We start from the raw sequence: 12,474 nt of genomic DNA, 5'->3' as shown, positions 1-12,474 counted from the left end.
ATAGCAAGGCATTGTAGCATTTGTAGAGAAGAAGTCCAGGTCACATTTCGATAGCATCTTACGAAAATTTAAAACATCTTTTCACTTAAGTGTAAAATTTTGAATTGTATATTTCTTATTATATACCAGATTTCTTGAAGAAACTAATGCTTAAAATATTAATTTTCAATATTCTTATTGCAAAATATATGCCAAGAATAACGAATGTTACAAGTGGAATAATAAAACAGTTATGGAAAAAAGGTTCAAGATTTACTTAAGATATTTCTTTAATACAAACTATGGGCCTCTTACTTAACATTGTGTAAATAAAATATAACAGCTAGGTTTGCTTCATATAACAGTTTACAAGTCTAATCATTATAGGTTTGTTTTTAAATCAACAAAATGATAAAAATAAAATATGATAGAATACAATAATGTAAGAAAAGATTAAAAAAAGTTGTCTTCCCTTTTTCATTCAAGTTTAAATAGAAGATAAGAGATGGAATTATGTTTTACATCAATGTTAATGTATCTATGTTTGTCCATTCAAGCACACAGCGGCCATCTTGTCAACAAATATATCAGACTTATAATGGATTTTGCGAAAACTTTAATCTAAGTTGCTTTGAGATATACTATCAGAACAAATCATCTAACTGAAAAAGTTAACATGTTTATTTGATTTTTTTGCACCTTCTATAACCCATTCCATCATAAATACGCACACTCCTTTGTCCAAAGCCTCACCGATTCACTCTTTTACCATAAAGTTATATAACAAGGGGAGCTGATGTGGCCACTTCTCTGGAAGGAAAGGATTTAGTAAAGTATTCAATTGGTTTATATTAATTTATTTTAGCTCGATTGAGACGAAAGCTGATAGTTATAAGACCACTTTCGAGTCCGTTTCCTGGGCAGAAACCAGTACTGTATCCTTTTTGAGAAGCCATGAGAGAGTACCCCTGATGGGGATCGAACCCACAACCTCTTGGGTGAGAGACGGATACCTATACCACTAGACCTATCTCATTCTTAATTCAATTGGATTTCTTGATCAAATGATATTTTGTCACACGCTCGCGGAGAAGATGGTCCCTGTGATTTGGAGTCGTTATTGTTAGTGAGAAAATAATTTTAAGCCAAAAAAGGAACCAAAGCATTATTCAACATCATATAATCATCAATTGAATTGAATTGAATCATATTTATACTAGCATTTATAGATTCAATAGAGAGATGAAAATGAGTTTGAACACTGTAGCTTTGAATCATATCTGAAGGGTCCATGTTTCGCTATTTGAATAAAATGGCCGTAGAGCTAACGTCATCGCTTGTCTGTTTTCATTTCAGTCTAACAAGGGGCATTATAAAACTCAATAATGAATTAAAGCCACAGTTACAGGCCTTCGTATGCATGTATGTTTGTCTCTTCTCGCAACATGTGTACAAAAAGTTCTATTTGAAATCTGGAACTGTTTTTGAGTTATGAATGAGGTTAAAAAATTTGAACAACGATGCCAACACCAACGCTATCCAATACTTTGACTGTTTTTCCTTGAAAAACAGATGAGTTAATAAAATGGCACATGATTTATTGCACAAAACCTAAGGATGAATTAAATGAACACGCGGCTATGAGATACGTCAATTTACATCCTTAAGCGATTAACGAAAGTTTATGAAACATGGTATAGGAGCCAGCTTATTTTTATACAGAATTTGATGATATATGTACTGGGAAGTCCTTTCTTTCTAATTCAAGTAACAAACAGCAAATACACATACAAATAATATACAAAATATCACAACAATTTAAGCTAATATTTTTAACAAAGTGAAGGAAATAGTATTCTTTTAACATATATAATAATTAATGACTCATATAGATCTATAGCTATTTGGGGGTACACTTTTACAAACTTAATTTTTTAAAAGAGGAATGATCGAAAATCTATTAAACATCATTGAACTAATTATTCAATAATTTCATTGTAAATAAGCTACATTCCTTTATAGTTTATGAAAAAAGTTACACGCATAATATATGAAAACTTAGACTCAGTAATAACATTTGTACACAAAGTGAAAACACTTAAAGCATATACATGTACAACATTTACAAAGTAATTGTTATATTAGGATTCATGATTGAACATTCAAATGTATGTAAATGACGTTCGTCATTCTGCCAAAGTCATGATTCAAGCTGATAAATGTAACACACTGGAATGGTACTGTCAACAAAGAAATGTATTTGAAATAATAAATACTAGAGAAAATGGTGACGCTCATCTATTTCCAATTGTCGAACAAGGGGGGTAACTCTCACTTCATTAAAACCAGAGTTATGGGACTAGTTATACATGTGTATATTTTCTCTTTTAATGTGTGTACCAAATTTCATTTGAATATTTTCAACAAATATTAAGCAATGGCCAAGTTTAATTATTATTTTGAACAGCCAACAAATGCAATATCTTATGTTTACGAGTTTCTAACATTAGAACACTACTACGCTTGCAATATCGATAACTTCCTTGAGATTCATGAAATTGGTTCAAGCAATCGCAATAAGTCGGCCATCTCAGGCAAACTTCGGGATAGATTACTGATGGAAAATGGCCGAGAAGTTTCGAATGTCGTATTATTTCGATAGCTTCTGTCCATTTTCGTACAACTTTCCAAACTTGCGCCCTCTGGTGTACAAACGGAGCTGTTTCGTGGCTACTGTTTGGAATTGTTATTCGTTTAAACCTATTTTACACTGAGATGTTCCGAATGTCGTATATTGTCGATCGCTACCGTGCAACTTTCGCCCTCTGGTGTAAAAACGAAGCTTTTCTGAAGGCTGCTTTGTGGCTTGTTACGAAGTGCTTGCTTTTTCTAGTGTTCGGAATTGCTCGACTTTACCTATTTTAAGCACACTTAATCACAACTACATGTCCTTTAGAATAAACTGAATAAATTATAGCTTCAAATAACAATGTGCAATCAAGATGTACATGTACACAATCAGGGCGTATGTGTCAGAAAGCAAGGTGTACATGTCAAAATGTAAGATGTACAAGTCCGATTGAAACACTTACAAATTGAAACGCAATATTAGTGTCAATGCTATTCCATATAATAACCGACGGTTTCATTTTAAGATGTGTTAGGGTCGAACTGCCGTTTATTTATTCTCGTTCACGAACATCTTAATACTGTTTGTTTTTATTTGATTAAATTTGCTGAATGAGTGATGTTTTTTCCTCTTTCGTAAGCATTTTCTAAACCAAATGAGTATGATAGTCGTATATCAATATCTAAATTTGCAATATGATACACGCTAATCGCGTCCTTACTGTCCTTGATAAAAAGTCATATTTAACAGTGCCTCCGTTGGCATCCATTTGAAAGCAATATATAATTCCTTTAGGGGAGGACCGTGACAGAAGTAGGTTAATTATTTTTTCTGTGATATTAAACCTTCCTTCCTTGGTATTTGATAGATATATTAAACTGGTTACTCTAGACAAGATGTCATTAAACCATTCACCCAAAAAGTGATAAAACTTAGTTATATTAGGGTTTTATTTCGTATTCAAAACAGTAATTGTGGATAATATTAGTTGGACGACTTTTGCAGCATTTATTTTATTTGGTATTTCACTGTTATGTAATTAATTCAATGATAACTATGAGGAACAATCATTCAAGCATTCATAATTGAAACCCATTAAGACTCAAACGACACTGAGCAAGAGGCACCAACTTATAATCATCACATGCACTAACACAAACACCAAACAGAACATACGACTATCTTCAAAATAGCTTGACTCTAACTGATGGGATTACCGCCTTTTTACGGTCAGAGAACCAACCGTATGGAACTATCAAAACGAGTTTAAGTGTCAAGTATAAAGAGGTATAAACTTATCATAGGGTCACCTAATTAAAACCGGAAACGGTTTTTTACTACATTCGAAATGTTATCAATTTTATGATGTGCACTTTTGTATATCTAAGTACAATTGTTTTTGTATAATGTTGAAATTCAGCGATGCCTTCAACTATTTATAACACATAAAATGACTGATACTGTCTGATTTATTAACCCGAGCTGTAATTCAGTGCAAGTTATTTACGTATACCACCACCACTTTTAACTGAGCTTTAAAATTTTAGTTGTGTCATACCATTATTGCATTTTTTATTATTAAATACTATTTTATAATTACAATGACTCGTGAACTTGTTCATTCTTTCAAACGAAATTAAAGAATCTAGAGAAAGGTGGGATAGTAGAGGGATAGAAGAGAGGATAGAAGATGGGAACAATAGCTGGGATACTAGATGGAAGGAGAGAAGCTAGAAAATGGAAGGAGGGAGGGGTCAGAAGATGGAAATGCGAGAGACAGGATTGCTTAAAGAGGAAGGAATGAGGGTAGAGGACGGGAATGTGAGAGACAGAGGTGGTAGCAGAGGGGAATACAATATAGGGTAGTATATATCGACAGTCGAATGAGAGGAGGGGTGGTAGAGGGGAAGAAGACAGAGTAGAAGAGGGAGGGTAGAATAACGACAGGTGAGTGAGAGGAGGGGTGGTAGACGAGGGGAAGAAGAGAGAGTAGAATAGGGAGGGTAGAATATCGACAGGTGAGTGAGAGGAGGTGTAGTAGTAGAGGGGAAGAAGAGAGGGTAGAAGAGGGAGGGTAGAATATCGACAGGTGAGTGAGAGCAGGGGTAATAGTAGGGGGAAGAAGAGAGTAGAAGAGGGAGGGTAGAATATCGACAGGTGAGTGAGAGGAAGGGTGGTAGTAGAGAGGAAGCAGAGAGAGTAGAAGAGGGAGGGTAGAAAGTCCACAGGTGCGTGAGAGGAGGGGTGGTAGGAGATGGGAAGAAGAGATGGTAGAATATCGACAGGTGAGTGAGGGGAGGGCTGGTAGTAAAAGGGAAGAAGAGAGAGTAGAAGAGGGAGGGTAGAATATCGACAGATGAGTGAGAGGAGTGGTGATAGAGCGAGAAAAGAGAGAAGAGTAGAAGAGGGGGGTAGAATATCGACAGATGAGTGAGAGGAGATGTGGAAGAAGGGAAAAAGAGAGAGTGGTAGAGGTAGGGTAGAATATCGACAGGTGAGTGAGAGGAGGGGTGGTAGAGCGGAAAAAGAGGTGGTAGAGGAAGGAGGGTATAACATCGACAGATGAGTTAGAGGAGGTGTGGTAGGGAGAGAAAAGAGAGGATAGAAGAGGAAGGGTATATTATAGACAGGTGACTGAGAGGAGTGGTGTAAGAGGGGAAGAAGAGGGAGGATAGAATATCGACAGATGAGTGAGAGGATGGGTGGTAGTTGAAGGGAAAGGGAGAGAGTAGAAGAGGGATGGTAGAATATCGAGGTGAGTGAGGGAAATATGGAAGTCGAGGGGGAAAAGAGAGAGTATGAGGTAAGGAGAGATAAAGGAGCAAACGAGTATGAAATGGTACGAATGGGAGATCATAAGCTCTAATAGAAAATAGAAAAGTATGTTTGATAGTTCTCGTTACATGCGCTACCACACACGCATGTACGAAGGTAGGTCTGAGAGCCAATGGGAAAGACAGAAAAGAAGACAGATCTCGTACCATGCACGACCACACGTACGAGCAGTGGCTCTGAGAGCGAATACATGCCTTGTAAAATATGGTTATATTTTATACATGGGTTATAAAATAATGATAGAAACACCATACGACAGTCTAAAACCAAATCAATTGCACACGCCCGTAGATAGCTACTGTACATTTTAATGCTCTACTGGATCGCTGTTAAAGAGCAAGTTTCAACTTATGATTGATCAACTTCTTCGCTCGTCACAAATTGAATATTTTTCCTTAACAAGGCGCTGACAAAAGAAGCTGATTAAACTAAAACGTCTCCATGTTTTCTCTAGACACACTGCCAACGAATCCTGTATTCCGAAATTGATTAAACATGGTTGATGTGTGTATTTCTGCAATAAGACTAGTTAAAATTGAGGGCTATATTGGGAACAGAGATTGTCTACTTTCACTCTACTTTTCAATACATTCAGGGCCAGTAGACTAAAAAAATGAAAAGATGCTGTATATATAAATTTTTGATTTCGCAAGCCTCAGGCGTTTTGTTTTGGCCAACTGCACGACGATTCTAAAATTAATTTATTTTTGGGTTTAAACGATATTTATTTCATCGAAATAGTTCGAACACAAGATATACAAAGATTGCGCCAAATCAAAGAAATAACTTTCATGAAATGTTAAGTATGCACAAAACAAAATAATCATAAACGAATAGTTTTACGCTTGAAGAATTTGCCATTACACAGACTTAACAATCAGGCACCCAAGTTGTTCTGTTGCTGGGCTGATTTGTCTGTTCTTCGCGTGCAATATTTTCTATGATTGCCATAATTGGTAATATAATCCGATATATTATCGGGACGAGCATCATTCTTCAGGCAGGAAAATGCAGTAGCGTGCATGCATGAGAAAAATATAATTGTTTTCCGAAAGCATATACAGAGCTGTAAGAATTATAGATAATGCGTGTGGTTTTTTTGTGTTGTCGTCTGCGTCAATGGGTAATGCATATGCAAATGTCTCGTGTTCGTTTTTGCAAAATATTGTGCCTCATAAAGTAGCAAGCAGTGCAACTTGGATTTGTTAATTATCACCTATTCGAATTTTAAACATTGTAAAAGCTCATCATTATAAACACGGAACATGGAAGAAAACATGAATGATTTTGCATTATAGTAATAACAAACATGTTATACAATATTATAAAAACTATGCTTCCTGTAATGCATGAAAGGATGTGTTTACATTTCCAAATAATTTTATAAATTCAAGTCTCAAATCTTCAATCCTTGATGACGAAAAACATATGTACGCGTTCCTGAGCGTGATGCTTGGAAGCAGTAGAATAACAAGCGATCAATGTTATATCTTTGATATTGTGCTTTTGTCGCCTTCTATATTCAGATATTTAGTTTTACTGTCTACCATTGTGTGAAAGGACCAATATTTTTACGACAATACAATTAATTTATAAAACAATATTAACATTCGTACTTGATTTTCTTAATGATAAAGTTGTCGTTCATTTTGCAAGAACCGGTCGACCTTACCTGACTTCTGTAAAAGTAATTTCGTAAGAAAGACATGTGCATTCATATATAAAACACTTATTAAATATCTCAATTAATGACTAATCAAACGCGAGAATTGTTCAACTAAAATCATTATCATCACAAATAAATAAAATAAAAAAGAGCAATGTAAATAAAAAGGATTCATGTTGTGTGCGTTCATGAAATATGAACGCTCGATCGCGATTTTGCAATGCAAAATGAACGCGGGGCCGCCATTTTGCAAATTTTCGAAGAAGCGCTTGAGCGAATTTTGAATTTTGAAAATCGTGACCAACCGTTCATACTGTATGAACGCACGAAAAATAAGATAAGAAAATAAGACCCTTACTGACTCTCGCTGCGAGAAAGAAGAATATATATTCAACTGTGTTTGAATGGAATGTATTGCAAAAGCACGTATTAATGTTGTATAGTTTTTTAAAACTATAACATATTTTTAGACAGTGTATCCATTCCCTTTGTCATGTACTTTCTACAGTGTATCGTTTCTTGGCTAAAAGATATTAGACAATTTCTCATTAAATGCCATCTGAACTGTTATTGAATGTCTTTAATTTAGTGAAATTCCCCTAACCATTGCCATTTGATGAGAATGCGATATTAGGCAGATGGGAATACACCTAATATGATTTAAAGACGCACAATATAGGTTAATGAAAATAAATCATTTGACTTAAATTATTAAATCCAAAAAAAAGCATATGATTGACGAATGGATAGAAAATGATAACCTTCATAAATGTTTTCTTCGAAAAGCTACACAGGCACAGATTCCCAACACGTAAAAATATCTCGCTAATATTTTTTTTATCTGTACCTTAATCATATACTTTTTTTATTTTTTATCAAAAAAGTAAAACAGGATAATTTATAAAATAAAGAAATGCAACAACCAACACACATATTTAGCGCCTTTGACGACAGTATGCTTAGCTACGTTAAATTACAGTTATTTGAGTATTTCAATCTAGTAGTATTTATTATTAAATTATATTACACAAAACGGAAACCTCATAAAGCCACAAAAACTTATATAAATAAAAACAGTGTAAGGCTCCTGGAATAGAAGGAGAATAAATGCGCGAATTGAACTAACTACATAACGTTCCAAATCGGATAATAACGTTAATTAAATATGATACTAAATGAACCTGACGTCGAAATCTAATGCAAATACATTTAATACAGGCAAAGTTGATCCATTCAGAGAAGTAGGTAAAGCCTGTGATTTTCTTAATTTGAAATGTCTTCATTCTTGACATTTAAAAGATACATGGAAAAATTGGAATGATAGGGTTACCGTTTTGTACGAAATGTTTGTTATTGAGAGAAGTCTTACTATCGAAAATTTAATCAAAAATGCTGCGTAAATACCAGCCGCAATGTGGATCCGGAATAGCCGTATTTATAGTTAAAGGTTGTTAGTATGTACTTTCAAGAATAAACGTTTTGATGCGACACAGTCGTATAATCATTTGGTGTGTGTACGTATATACATTACAATCGCTATCTTCTTCATTAATTTTAATATACATAATAATTTGGAAATTAACATTTTTTTCAGTTTTCAGATAATAGATTTACAAATTGCTGCTTTATTGGCCTCGTGTTTTAATATATTTGCATATTTAGACATTTAAGTATGAATTAACCAGAACAAAGGGGTATTCACTTTCAGTCACATTGCATATGTGGAATACGTATGTGTCGACGTTAATCATTATGTAAATCATGTGATGAGTTCCTTAATTTGAACAGAGGATTTTAAACTTGTAATATTTTAAGATGTTCCGATAGATTATGATATATTTCAAGAGGCCATTATAAGCCTGTTATTTATTGTTGTTGCCGTTGTTGTACATACACAATTTCACTAACCGAACCTTAAAGCTGCACTCTCACTGATTGAACATTTTTCATTTTTTGTCTTGGATCGAGCCTATTTTTCAGAAAGTCCATGGAAACCAGTTTCATAAGACTGATGTCAAAAATAATAATTCGCACAGTTCACAAATTAATTGTTTAATGCATTTGTCTTAAACCGTTAGTAAAACGGTTTAGACCATAACACATTAATGATCGAACAGAAATATAAAATTCTTCGATATGATTTTTAGTCAGCAGTTTTATATCATTGGTTTGCCGATATTTAGGCAAAGGATTGCTCTTTCCAAGACCAAAATAAAAAGTTGTAAAGACGGTACATCTGCGTGAGGGCAGCTTTTACAACCTAGCCCCAAATTATTCTGCTATTTGATTGATGTGTTCGTTGATCCTGGTCCAGACTCGCCATAATTGAAAATATTATCCGGTTTATCCCCGTGATGAACTCCTTTCTTCAGAAGCAGAACGAACAAGTAGAACGATATTGCTTTTCTTATTAAACCTAGAACTGACCGGAACAGTTCTGCGTGTCCATTCCTGTGTCCTTTCTATTTCCGGATCTTATTGTCGACTTTAACAAAACTAACACATTAGACAGAAATATATTATTTTCGCCCTTCTCAGATAAGTATATCCAATAATTTAACATTGCTAGAAATTCTTATTTTGCCCACGGGCGAAGAAAGAATGCCAGTATTGAACTCCTTATTAATGATCACCACATTGTAATTACCTCCCTTGTTGAAGATTAACGTCTGTAACATAAAGGAAACCTTGTCTTGTGGCATTATTTAGAACGTTTATTGATTATGTTTGACTCTCCTTACAACTATTTAAAGACCGATTGACTATTAACAAAATCTAAATCACTGCGCGCATATCCATGACAACCACGAATTATCGCATATCCAAACGCAATTATTTTTACTAAGCACAAAAGAGTTCCATCAAAAAATAGACTTTCACTTAATTTTGTTTAACTGAGGTGGGGAAAAAAGCATCCACCATAGCCTCTCAGGGTCGGAATGAACGTATCGTTCACTCTCGGCCATGGAAGATACTTAAAATTTTATGGAATATGTACTCAACCAAAACGATAGAAACTGCAGCAAGAAGAAATGATTCATATTTAAAATACGAAAGAGCGAAGCATATGACGTATTGGCATAATGAGATGAAACTGTAGTTGTAGAGTTCATGGCCTCATATTTAAAATTAAGTCAGCATTTTATGTAAAGTGTTATAATAATTCGATGAAAAGACTTACAATACGAAAATATAACTATGCTAATACAAGATCATATATAAGGACATTCCCATTAGACAAACATTCAAACGTAAGTCCTGATGAGAGTCAAAAGGCATTGGCCGAAATGACAATGAGATGTGTCTCTTCTTGTCATGGGTTTTGAGTGTAGACTGACAGATACATTTAAATGTTTATGTAAAAAGCAGGTGGTTTGAAGTTTATTCTAAATCATTAAAATTATTAATCCAGCTGAGTGAGAATACATCCTCATTTGCTGATAAATTGTCAACGTAAAAGCTGATACGGGTGGTGTGTATCGGATGACTGTCAGTAGGCGGACCTTTAAACATACCTGCGAAAGCTCATGTTACAATGATTTAGTCTAGCACGTAATTAACACCTATCTGCAATTTCATTGGCTAAAATGTTGTTTGTATTCTAAGGTTAATTATACATTTATGTTGCGAAATGCAAGTTGCCTTATGTATTACAATTGCGAAATTTCAGTGCTCAAATAGCACCAAATGTAGGACGTCCAATATGTGTTGTTGCTTTGGCTCGGATTTTGTCATTAGTTGTCGAAATTTACTGTCTTCTATAACCAGTATTCTGGCATGTAGACTAGCAGTATTTCTTTCTGAGAATTTATGGCGCCTTCGCTAGACATACTAAAATGACATAAGGTCATGTTCCATGTCTCGTTCATATAAAAAAACAGTCTTAAACTGGTGCAACAACCCAAGTTAACATGGCTTATGTAAGGAACATAATCATTGTTCAGTTCTACCAATATCGGCTTCTGAAAAATATTTCATTTGATGTACAGCCTATATAAATTGCAGGCAAATGTATAGTTTGCCTTCAAACTCTTAAACGTATACGTATAATCTATTTTAAGGTTGTATTCAGCATGGCTGAGTGACAAATGACGCACAAATATATGCCCATGCACCCAACAATGCAACGCAAATTAATCTTGTTCATGAACTAAAACAAATTGGAAGCACCATTACAAATTCTAACAATATCAGCTTCTGTAAAATATTGCATTTCATGGTACAGCCTATATATATTGCAGACAAAAGTATAGTGTGTCTCTAAACTATCAAACGTAGGTAATACACAGAGGTATACTATTATAATGTTGTATTCACTATGTTTTAGTGACAAACGACGCGCCAATATATGTCCATGCACCCAATAATCAAAGCAAATTCAAACCACACTAAGACAATTACAAAATACTTTGAATACTAAGTTTTAGCGAAAAATCAAATCTATGCTTAGTCTGTTTTAGAATACAACCTACATCTTCAGCCAATGAAATTGTAATCAGGTACCAGACTTAATCATTAAGAATTTCAACTTCGCGGTTGTTTAAATGTCCCCATACTGCCAATTATCCGATACAAACTCCCTGTGTCAGATTTTGTGCTAACCAATGAGCTTAGATGAGCTGAAGTGAAATTTTAATAATTAAGAAGCTACGCTCACTCCACCCATTATTAAAAAAATAATCTCATTCATGTCAACCACAAACATGTATTACATAATAAGACTATTCCATTGCAAACGCCTGATTGCAAAATGTTGGAATCGATCGGAACACTAATGAAGCTATACAACGGTAAATTAGCCATATTGAAATGAAAATACCGCTGTGTCCTACTGACTTCACCATTTGCATGAAGGCATTGGCACACAACAACAAGTGTTCACGTGATATCAATAGTTTTAAAATAACTTAAGATAATGTTTTGTTTTCCTCGATCATCATATATTACTCTAAATACTTTTCCACTGAAATAATAATGTCATTCATATTGAATGTCCTAGTGATTTGACGATTTATTTGGTTTTTAGCTTTTTCCTAAGGTCAGTATCACGATGCATACAACTCAGTGTACGTCATATATAATTTCAAAATGGCTGTTCTTGAAATGATACAACTCATTTATTACGCAATAAACATAACTATAGTCCGTTATGCCTTTTTGACATTATTATTCCGTCCTGTCTCCTGTATTCTGTGTTTATCGTTCTCTTGTGCGTCGTTAGTTTTTGCTTTTTTATCAAACCGTCTGGTACATTGTTCAGAAGGGCAATACAAAACAAAATTACATCGCGTCAAATTCAGTATACGCAGCCTAGTATATGGATATTATATAATCAACTTATAGAAAATAATTTGATTAGTTATAT

The sequence above is a fragment of the Mya arenaria genome, chromosome 9 (assembly GCF_026914265.1).
Source record: "Mya arenaria isolate MELC-2E11 chromosome 9, ASM2691426v1".
NCBI classification, from domain to species: domain Eukaryota; kingdom Metazoa; phylum Mollusca; class Bivalvia; order Myida; family Myidae; genus Mya; species Mya arenaria.
This window is presented reverse-complemented; position numbering follows the sequence as displayed.